We start from the raw sequence: 12,100 nt of genomic DNA on the forward strand, positions 1-12,100 counted from the left end.
AGTGAAAATGGACAGGTATGAGTTTAATCCTTGGTTGAGAACTTGGTAAGACAAGATTGTGGTAAGATAGTCAGTATTCTTATTATATGAGTGTCTTAATGATGTTTATGTTGGATTGCATGATCATGTTACTTGTTATTTGCATGTGAACTTACTAAGCATTTATGCTTACTCCCTCCTTTTCATTCATTGTAGTTTTGAAAAGCCGGCTTGAGAATCAAGATAGATCGAAGGCTCGTTCACACTATTCGAAGACCTAAATTAGTAAAATGGCTTGTATATTTTGAGTGTGGCATGTATAGCAATATACTCACTTTGTGTAAATGATCATATGATATGGTTATTGTTTGGTAAGAAAAGGGTTTGTAAATGATTAGCTATTGGAATGGCCAATCAAGTTTATATATGATAACATGTATGTTTTATGTCTTAACTAAACCATGAAAATCCTTGGAAAGGTAAAATTGGCCACAAAATAGAATCAGACAGCAGCAGTGACATGAATTTGAAAAATCACTAAAAATAGTATAAATGGAATTAAAGGATGAATAAGTTATGAAATCGAATCTTGATGAGTCTATTTTCATATGGATGGAACAAAATAGGTAAATGAGTTATATTTTATGAGATATTTAACTTTTGGTGGAACAGGGTTAGGGTGGTACCGAAAGAGAAAGTGACTTGGGAGTTCTTTCAAGAAGAATTTCGGAAGAAATACATCAGTGAAAGATTTGTTGATCAGAAGCAAAGAGTTTCTTGAATTGAAGTAGGGCAACGTGACAGTTATTGAATACAAAAGGGAGTTCGTCAGGTTGAGTAAGTATGCTAGAGAATATGTTCCTACAGAGGCTAAAATGTGCAGACGATTTGAATACGGACTCAATGAAGACATCAAAGTATTTGTTGGGATTCTTGAGTTAAAAGAAATGGTAGTACTTGTTGATCGTGTAAAACCCTGAATTTGGGCCTAGAAGTTTTGGGCCTTGAGCATGGGAGCGGTTGAAGGCAGCTTAATATTCTGTTGTGCGTGAAAATTTCATTAATGAAGGCTTGTTTTAGTGGTTAAGTGTGCTGAGAAGTGTTGGAGAAGTCCTGGGTTCAAACCTGGACTCTAGCAAAAATTTTGGTTTAAGGTGAATCAAACCCTGGGTGTAGTAGGTAGGCCTTAAGAATATTGTTGGAGAAATTGTGACACAAAAAGCCTTGTGGCTTAGTAGCAAGTAGCGTGTGGAGCATTTAATGGGAGGCACGGGTTCGAATCCCATGGCAAGCAAAGAGCATTTATTTTGCTAACAGGGGGCGGCAAGAGTTGGTGTTGAATTTAAACTCTGATGATGGAGGGATCCCACATCGGGAAGCTAACATAAGAGTGGATGCGAAGCTGGCTTTAAATAGAGAGAACCATGAAGAGAGTAAAGGTACCTTTCTTGGCTGATCCCTTTCGCTGTATGGCGTGCTCGTTTGGGTTGGGCGTCGGCTAAGAGTGCTCGGAGTGTGGATTAACTCCAGTCTCCAATCAGGTGTGTATTTCTCACTACTCTAGCTGTAGGTGGCTACTTCGGGCCGCGATGGGCCGAAAGGGGGCATGTGGGCCCAATGGGCCTACGGGCCCAATTGGATAAGTTGTTTGATTGTGTAGTAAATATTGGACTAGGCTAGGTGAATCTCATATCTGTGGCTAGATTTGGGCTAAAAGGGCCACACGAGCGTGTGGGCCCATTTGGGTCGAGAATAGGCTTTAGGGCTATTCGTATTGTTATCCCTGTTTAGAATACTTTAGTTTACCAAATTACCAAAATACCCCTAATTTGTAAAATTACTAAAATACCCTCGATTAGCAAAATTACCAAAATACCCCTGGTTTGTAAAATTACCAAAATACCCTTGGTTTACAAAATTACCAAAATACCCCTAGTTTGTAAAATTACTAAAATACCCTTTGTTTATAAAATTACCAAAATACCCTTGGTTTGTAAAATTACCAAAATACCCTGGTTTGTAAAATTACCAAAAACCCCTGGTTTGTAAAATTATCAAAATACCCATAGTTTGTAAAATTACCAAAATACCCCTGATTTGTAAAATTATTGAAATACCCTCGACTTGTAAAATTATTGAAATACCCTCGACTTGTAAAATTACCAAAGTACCCTTGATTTATAGAATTACCGTTTTACCCTCAATTTACAAAATTATCGAAATACCCTTGTAGGGTAGAAATATCGAAATACCCCTGTAGAGTAGAATTACCGAAATACCCCTGTAGGGTAGAATTATCGCAATACCCCTGTAGGGTAGAATTATCGCAATACCCCTGTAGGGTAGAATTACCGAAATACCCCTGTAGGGTAAAATTACTAAAATACCCCTGTAGGGTGGAATTACCGAGATACCTCGTGGGGTAAAATTACCATTTTGCCCCTAAGGTGTTAAATGACTGTTTTGCCCTTGTGGCCAAGTGACTAACTTGGACTGTGTGGTTGACGAATTTGATTGTGAATATATGTTGGTATATGAATGACTTGACTGTGATTGTTTGATTCAAATATGGGCATGACATTCTGCATACATGACATGTTCATGGGTTGGGATTTTGTACGGAGGAAGATTGATCTGTTAGGATCGCATAGTTGCTTGACGACAGTGGATCCACCGAAGGCTTAAGAGTCGTATATTCGTACTGATTTGATAAGGTCGCACGGGTCACCCAAGATGACTATGGACCGATCAATGGCTGAGTGACGATCATATTTACCCGAGGCTGTGTGCCAACTATATTATCGTCGCTGATGGCTATGTGCCTAACATGATACAGCTACCGATGGCTTAAAGCCTTTTGATTATGGCTTTGTGTTAACCTACATATGGCTCTGTGCCAACCTGATTATGGCTGTGTGCTAAACGTATTTGCCTAAGGCTATGTGCCAATATATGGTTATTAACGACTCTGTGTCGATCACATTTACCTAGGGTTGTGTGCCGGTTATGTTACTCTAGTTGATAGCTATGTGCCTAACATAATTCAGTTATCGATGGCTTTGTGCCACGTATTCTGTTAAGTGGCTTTGCCACATTATCTGTTTCTGATGGCTATGCCATAAATATCTGTTCTAGTGGCTCTGCCACAATATCTGTATCTGGTGACTCTGTCACAATATCTGATACCTGAGCAGCAATGCTGCAACTGTGAAGTGTAGGGCTGGGTGGGTTGAGCTATTCCCCACATGGAGTGTAGGGCTGGTACGGGTGGAGTGTAGCGGTTGGTTATAGGCTGGATTGGGTTGGGATTACATTCACATTCTGATTTTTGATTCTGTTACCTGATACTGATTCTGATTTTGATTCTGTTACCTGATACTAATTCTGATTCTGATTCTGTCACCAAATTCTGATTCTGATTCTAATTCTAGTTCTGATAATGTTTCTTATTCTGTAATGGGTTAAAGCCCATCTGGTACCGTCTGTTAAAATGGGCTAAGGCCCAATTGATACTAAAACTGTAAGTAAGGCTGGGGCCAGACTTTTAATTCTTTTATATGACTGACTATTCCTTTTATAGTAGAGGATTTCACACTGAGTTTTCGTAAACTCACCCCGTTTATTAACCTTTCAGGTAATTTGCGAGGGGCTCGGAGGAAGCCACACACACTGTTTATGTTATAGTTTTGATTATTGCTTTTAAATGTTTTTATGTGGGTTGTAGTATAGCCGTTGTAATTTTTTGGATTTCAAATTTGGAATTTTATTTATTGTTATTATAATTGCTAGTATTAGAACACGGTTTTCCAAAGCAACTACTGTTGTTCAAAACATCACGTAACTGCAATTGTTTTTAAATTAAGCTTCCGCAACTGCCAGGATTTTTTACAAAGTTGTTAAGAATGTTATTCAGCTGAGGTTTTCTAACAAGGTTTAAAAAGGGTACAAGTTTTTAATTATTAAGAAGGGTTTTTAATGGAAACATGGTTTCCGAAAAACACTTCAATTTGACACGCCAAATTCGAGCCAAACTTTCAGGCTGGGTTTGGGGTGTTACAGATCGGGCTTGCAAGGCTGAAGAACTACGAGCAGTTCATTCTCACAGCAATATAGAAAATCTAGAAATATGAATCCTTGTTCTCAGGTTTCGGCCAAACAATCATATGGAAATTCTAATAAGCAAAATGTGGGTCTTAAATCTCAGATTACTTCCGTGGCTAGTGTGGGGAATTTGAGATTTGCTAAACCCGAGTGCCAGCAGTGTGGTAGAAATCATTTTGCCCCGTGTAGAGTGAATGAATGTTTTCGGTGTGGCTCTCCGGATCATTTTATTAGAGACTGCCTAGAGAGAGTTGAGAAAGAAAAATTTCAGGTGTAAAAGCTAGTGGTGCAGACTCGAGGGGAAGATATTCGAGAAAAGTTAGAAATGAAGCAAGTAGCAAGAATGTAGTCAGAGATTCAGCAGCTAAACCTGAAGCAAGGGCTCTGGCTAGAACTTATGCCATAAAAGCACGTGAAGATGTTTCATCACCCGACATGATTACTGGTATATTTTCTCTTTATGATGTTAATGTTATTGCTTTGGTTGATCCCGGTTCTACTCATTCATATGTGTACATGAAATTGGTGTCTTGTGTGAATATACATGTTGAGTACACAGGATTTATGATTAGAGTGTCGAATCCATTAGGCAAATGTGTGATAGTTGATCAAGTATGCAAGAAATGTCCTTTAATGAATCGGGGTCATTACTTTTCGGGCGACTTGATGTTGTTGCCGTTTGATGAATTTGATGTTATTTTGGGTATGGATTGGTTGACATTGCATGATGCTATAGTAAATTCAAAGAAAAGGTTATAGAATTAAAGTGTGAAAGTGGTAAAATTTTGCAGGTTGAATCAGGAAAATCAAAAGCATTATCTAGTCTAATTTCTTCAATGTCGGCTCAGAGATATTTGAGGAAGGGTTATGAATCTTATTTGGCATATGTACTTAATACAAAAGAAATTGAAAAGAAAGTTGAATCAGTGCCGATTGTGTGTGAATTCACGGATGTATTTCCAGAAGAGTTGCCAGGTTTACCTCCAGTCAGGGAAGTAGAATTTGGTATTGAGTTGATACCGAGAATAGCTCCGATCTCGATTGCTCCGTATAGAATGGCACCAGCAGAGTTGAAAGAATTAAATTCAAAATTGCAAGAGTTGACTGACAAAGGCTTTGTGAGACCAAGTTTTTCACCTTGGGGTGCTCCTATGTTATTTGTGAAAAAAAAGATGGTTCTATGAGATTGTGTGTTGACTATCGGCAATTAAACAAGGTGACAATCAAGAACAAGTATCCATTGCCGAGAATTGATGATTTGTTTGATCAGCTGAAAGGAGCGACATGGTTTTCAAAGATTGACTTGAGATCTGGGTACTACCAGCTGTGAGTAAAAGAGTCAGATGTGCCTAAAACTTCTTTTAGAACAAGGTACGGTCATTATGAATTTTTAGTTATGCCATTCGGGGTTAACAAATGCTCCTGCTGTGTTTATGGATTTGAAGAATCGCATATTTCGGCCATACTTGGACAAATTTGTTGTGGTATTTATAGATGACATCTTAATTTATTCGAAAGATGAGATAGCGCATGCCGAGCACTTGAAGATAGTTTTGCAAACTTCGAGAAATAAGCAGTTATATGCCAAGTTTAGTAAAAGTGAATTTTGGCTTCGGGAAGTTGGATTTTTGGGTCACATTGTTTCAGGTGATGGTATACGGGTTGATCCTAGTAAAATTTCGGCCATTGTTGATTGGAAACCACCGAAAAATGTAACCGAAGTTAGAAGTTTCTTGGGGCTAGCTGGGTATTATCGGCAGTTTGTAAATGGATTTTCTATAATTGCTGCTCCTATGACTAGACTACTCCGAAAGGATGTTAAATTTGAGTGGACGGAAGAATGCCAACAGAGTTTTGAAGAATTGAAAAAGTTATTAACTAAAGCACTAGTGTTGGTACAACCCGAATCAGGTAAAGAATTTGTGGTGTATAGTGATGCTTCTCGAAATGGCTTAGGATGTGTACTTATGCAAGAAGGAAAAGTGGTGGCTTATGCTTCGATGCAGTTAAAATCTCACGAAAGGAATTATCCGACTCATGATTTGGAATTGGCTGTTATAGTTTTTGCTTTGAATATTTGGTGACAGTATCTGTATGGTGAAAAGTGCCGAGTATATACTGACCACAAAAGTCTTAAATACTTAATGTCACAAAAAGACTTGAATTTGAGACAGCAAAGATGGTTGGAGTTATTGAAAGATTACGAGCTTGTTATTGACTATCATCCAGGAAAAGTGAATGTGCCTGCCGATGCTTTGAGCAGAAAGTTGCTATTTGCTTTGAGAGCTATGAATACTCAGTTAAAGGTATCAGATGATGGTTCGGTTTTAGCAGAGTTATGAGCAAGACCGATGTTTTTACAAGAGATTTTGAAGCTCAGAAAAGCAATGAAGATTTGCAAGCCAAAAGAAAACAATGTGAGGTTGATACGAGGTCAGATTTGAGAATCGGTTCTGATGGTTGCTTGATGTTTAAAAATCAGATTTGCGTACCGAAAGATGATGAGTTGATTCAAAATATTTTGCATGAAGCACATAATGGGTGTTGGGTGGTTCACTCGGGCAGTACGAAAATGTATAATGACTTGAAGAAAATGTATTGGTGGAGTGGAATGAAAAGAGATATCTCTGAGTTTGTATTAGAGTGCTTAATTTTTCAAAGAGTGAAAGCTGAACACCAACTACCTTCGGGACTACTCCAGCCTATCATGGTTCCTAAATGGAAATGGTATCGGATTACTATAGATTTTGTATTAGGGTTACCGTTAACTTCGGGGAAGAAAGATGCCATCTGGGTAATAGTTGACAGACTGACTAAATCGGCTCATTTTATTCCCGTACGTATGGATTATACTCTTAATAAGTTGGCTAAATTGTATATTAGAGAGATTGTTAAACTTCACGGAATACCTTTGTCAATCATTTCGGATAGAGATCCGAGATTTACTTCGCGGTTTTGGCAAAAGTTGCAAGAGGCATTAGGTACGAAGTTAAATTTCAGCACTACCTTTCATCCACAAACTGATGGACAATCAGAGAGAGTGATTCAGATTCTTGAAGACATGCTCAAATGTTGTATATTGGAATTTCAAGGTAGTTGGGAAAGATACTTACCATTGATAGAATTTGCTTATAATAATAGTTATCAGACGAGTTTGAAGATGGCACCTTATGAAGAATTGTATGGTCGTAAATGTCGGACGCCATTGTATTGGACTGAACTCAATGAAAATTAGATTTATGGAGTTGATCTAATAAAAGAAACTGAAGAAAAAGTGAAAGTGATTCGAGATTGTTTGAAAGCTGCTTCGGATAGACAGAAATCTTAGGTGGATTTGAAACGAAAGGAAATCGAGTTTCAAGTTGGTGATAAGGTATTTTTAAAAGAATCTCCATGGAAGAAAGTTCTTAGATTTGGACGAAAAGGCAAGTTGAGTCCGCGTTTTATTGGACCGTATGAAATAATTGAAAAAGTTAGACCAGTACCTTATCGGTTAGCATTGCCATCTGAATTACAGAAGATGCATGATGTGTTCCACGTATCTATGCTACGTCGGTATCGTTCGAATCCTTCACATATAATTTCACCGACATAAATTGAGCTACGAACGGATATGACTTACGAAGAAGAACCAATTATGATTTTAGCTCGAGATGTCAAGCAACTAAGAAATAAAAGTGTCTCTCTCGTGAAAGTATTGTGGCAAAAAAACGGGGTAGAAGAGACTACATGGGAACCTGAGGAAACCATGAGAAATCAATACCCACACCTGTTTACCGGTGAAATTTTCAATGACGAAAATCCTTAAAAGGGGGAGAGTTGTAATATCCCGAATTAGGGCCTAATCAGAATAGTGGTTTTGCGACCACAAATCTGAGATAGAAATAATTATTTTATAATTATTTTGAGGTTTATGATATGACTGCATGATTGTGTGAAAATTTCGTGATGAAATTCTATGCATAAAGTGCTTAAGTTGAAATTAGGGACTAAATCGAATAATTTGCAAACTTGCATTCTAGAAGTTTTTAGTATAAAATTGCTTTGGAATATTAATGAGGAGGTCTTAAATAGCAATTTGACCAATTTTTAAGTTTCTGGACAAAAACTGGACATGGATGAAATTTTTGAAAGTTTAGTAAGGAAGGGCATTTTGGTCATTTGGATATTAAATGAAATAAAATGGGAAAAATAACACAAAAATGATCATCTTCTCCATAAGTTGCTGCCAAATTTTGCTCTCCACCATAGCTAGGGTTTCAACACTTTTAAGCCTTCATTGTAAGTGATTTCTATGCCCGTGTTTAATGATTTTTATGTTTTTAAAACCCCGGTAGCTCGATTTAGCTTATGCTAGCAATAATTCAACCTAGGGTTCATATTTGGAAAAATACCCATAGGTGAAATTTGTGTATTTTGGTGTTTTATGATAGAAAATGAGGTTTTAAATTATGCTAGACAACTTGTGCTACTCGGTTTTAATTGAAAACGAGTAAAAGGGCTTAATCGATAAAAATACCTAATATTCATAAGTACATGTTAGAGTGTGAATTTGATGTTTCTATAGAAGGGAAAAATCATCAGCATGTCAAAAAATATAAGAATGATGGATGAAGTTTAATTCCCGAGCCTAGGGGAAAAAGTGTAAATATGCAAAAGTTTAGGGGCAAAATGATAATTTTGCCAAAGTTCTTACTAGGGGCTATTTTGATGAATGTATGTATTAAATAAATTAATTTGGTATTATAGATCAAGAGAAACAAGATTCAAGTCGTGATCGAGGGAAAAACAAAGTTTACGAGGAATAAGCTCGATTGCTAATATTTTGTATCAAGGTAAGTTCATGTGTAAATAAGGTAACATAATTTTATTTTAAGTGATTTAATGATATTTGTATGATATGATATTTATTATCATGAAATATTGTGCTTTGTGAAATATTATTTGGTAATATGCAAATTATGTAAACAACTTGATAAGTATGAGATGTTAGCAAGTATCGGTTTTTACATTTTGATCAAGAAGGTGATCAAAATGTAAAATTAAGAAGAATCCTGTTTGAACCTTGAGAATATATTAGGGTACAAGTGACATGTCACTAGGATGGTTGAGTTCCGAACTCGTTGAGTTGAGTCTGAGTTCGCGAGATGTAACTAGGCATCCGAGCTTGTTGAGTTGAGTCTGAGTTCACTTATGGATGTGAACGCCTGAGCTCGTTGAGTTGAGTCCGAGTTCATTTATGGACGGGTTACAAGGTAGCTTGGCTACATAGATTTCAAAAGCTATTGAGCTTGTCCAGTTATGAGTATAGCACTTACGTGCACACTATCCGCGTATCTGAAATTATATTCTGATGTGTTCAACGGGAGAATCCTAAGAGAATATGGAGAATACTTAAAACAAAAGTGATTCGATGATGAATGTGTTGAAGAAGTGAAAATGGACAGGTATGAGTTTAATCCTTGGTTGAGAACTTGGTAAGACAAGATTGTGGTAAGATAGTCAGTATTCTTATTATATGAGTGTCTTAATGATGTTTATGTTGGATTGCATGATCATGTTACTTGTTATTTGCATGTGAGCTTACTAAGCATTTATGCTTACTCCCCCCTTTCCATTCATTATAGTTCTGAAAAGCCGGCTTGAGAATCGGGATAGGTCGAAGGCTCGTTCACACTATCCGAAGACCTAAATTGGTAAAATGGCTTGTATATTTTGACTGTGGCATGTATAGCAATATACTCACTTTGTGTAAATGATCATATGATATGGTTATGGTTTGGTAAGAAAATGGTTTGTAAATGATTATCTATTGGAATGGCTAATCAAGTTTATAACATGTATGCTTTATGTCTTAACTAAACCATGAAAATCCTTGGAAATGTATAATTGGCCACAAAACAGAATCAGACAGCAGCAGTGACATGAATTTGAAAAATCACTAAAAATAGTAGAAATAGATTTAAAGGATGAATAAGTTATGAAATCGAATCTTGATGAGTCTATTTTCATATGGATGGAACAAAACAGGTAATGAGTCATATTTTATGAGATATTTAAGTTTTTGTGGAACAGTGTTAGAGTGGTCTCTGAATCCCCTGTTTTGAATTTAAAAATTGACCATAAATATTAAAAAACTAATTAGAAGTCATTTTTTTATATTTATAGATTCCTTATTGAGTCTAGTTTTATGAGAAACAAACAGAATAATCATTAAAACTCTGTACAGGGAGATATCTAATTCGTAATACATAGGGGTTAGAGTAGTCGAACCCTAAAATAGGGGAGACTTTAATCAATAAACTGTACTAATTAGCTTGACCAAAAATTCTATAAAAACTTTAGTAGATAGATATATGAGTCTAGTTTTAGGGAAAATTTACGGATCTTAATTTTGAGTTTCAGAACTCGAGATATGAATTTTTAAGCGACTATGACGCAGTTAGCCAGCTTGTCTGGAAATTCTAAAATAAATTGTTTAAGCTGTTTAATTAATGAGTTAAGTTTAGTAACACCTCGCACTTGACTCCGGTGACGGTATCGAGTACGGGGGCGTTACATTTGATGGTATCAGAGCAGGTTTAGTTGGTTCTCGGACTAACGTGTTGTATGTACGGGTTTCGCTATACATGCCATGTATATTGTGATAGTGTGACGACTTCTGACCTTTTAAATGATTTTTTATAGTAAATGGATCTCAATCCAGCTGCGACTGATGATGTAGAGAGTAATGCACCAACTCCGGCTGAAGGGGCAGTGCTAACTGAAAATCCACCTTCTACTGTTGGTCAAGGAGGAGGAGAAGGGGCTCGGGAAGCCTTTCTCCAGATGATGAATGCCTGGTATACTGAGTTCGCTCGTACGAACCCGAATGCACAACCTCCCCCACCTCCCCCAATTTCTCAACCTGTACCCCCAATGCCTCAAGGTATGGATCTGATGAAAATTCACAGAACTCCACTTGACAGAATCCACAAGCAAGGGGCCGAAGAATTCAGGGCAAATGTTGATGATGATGCCTAGAAAGTAGAGTTTTGGCTTGAGAATTCTATTCAGGTATTTGGTGAATTGTTGTACACCTGAGGAATGCTTGAAATGTACTATATCATTGTTGCGGGATTCTTCCTATCATTTGTGGAAGACATTGATTTAGTGGTACCGAAAGAGAAAGTGACTTGGGAGTTCTTTCAAGAAGAATTTCGGAAGAAATACATCAGTGAAAGATTTGTTGATCAGAAGCGTAAAGAGTTTCTTGAATTGAAGTAGGGCAACATGACAGTTATTGAATACGAAAGGGAGTTCGTCAGGTTGAGTAAGTATGCTAGAGAATATGTTCCTACAAAGCCTAAAATGTACAAACGATTTGAAGACGGACTCAATAAAGACATCAAAGTATTTGTTAGGATTCTTGAGTTAAAAGAAATGGTAGTACTTGTAGATTGGGCTTGCAAGACTGAAGAACTACTTAAAGAGAAGAAAAAAGTAGAGGCTGAGACTAGAAATTGGAAGAAAAGATCGACGAGCAGTTCATTCTCACAGCAATCTAGAAAATCTAGAAATATGAATCCTCATTCTCAGGTTTCGGCCAAACAATCATATGGAAATTCTAAGAAGCAAAATGTGGGACTTAAATCTCAGACACTTCCATGGCTAGTGTGGGGAATTCGAGATTTGCTAAGCCCGAGTGCCAGCAGTGTGGTAGAAATCATTTTAGCCCGTGTAGAGCGAATGAATGTTTTCAGTGTGGTTCTCCGGATCATTTTATTAGAGACTGCCCAGAGAGAGTTGAGAAAGAAAAATTTCAGAGTGTAAAAGCTAGTGGTGCAGACTCGAGGGGAAGATATTCGAGAAAAGCTGGAAATGAAGCAAGTAGCAAGAATGTAGTCAGAGATTCAGCAGCTAAACCTGAAGCAAGGGCTCCAGCTAGAACTTATGCCATAAAAGCACGTGAAGATGCTTGATCGCCTGACGTGATTACTGGTATATTTTCTCTTTATGATGTTAATGTTATTGCTTTGGT

The sequence above is a fragment of the Gossypium hirsutum genome, chromosome A02 (genome assembly GCF_007990345.1).
Source record: "Gossypium hirsutum isolate 1008001.06 chromosome A02, Gossypium_hirsutum_v2.1, whole genome shotgun sequence".
In the NCBI taxonomy this organism is placed as follows: Eukaryota; Viridiplantae; Streptophyta; class Magnoliopsida; order Malvales; family Malvaceae; genus Gossypium; species Gossypium hirsutum.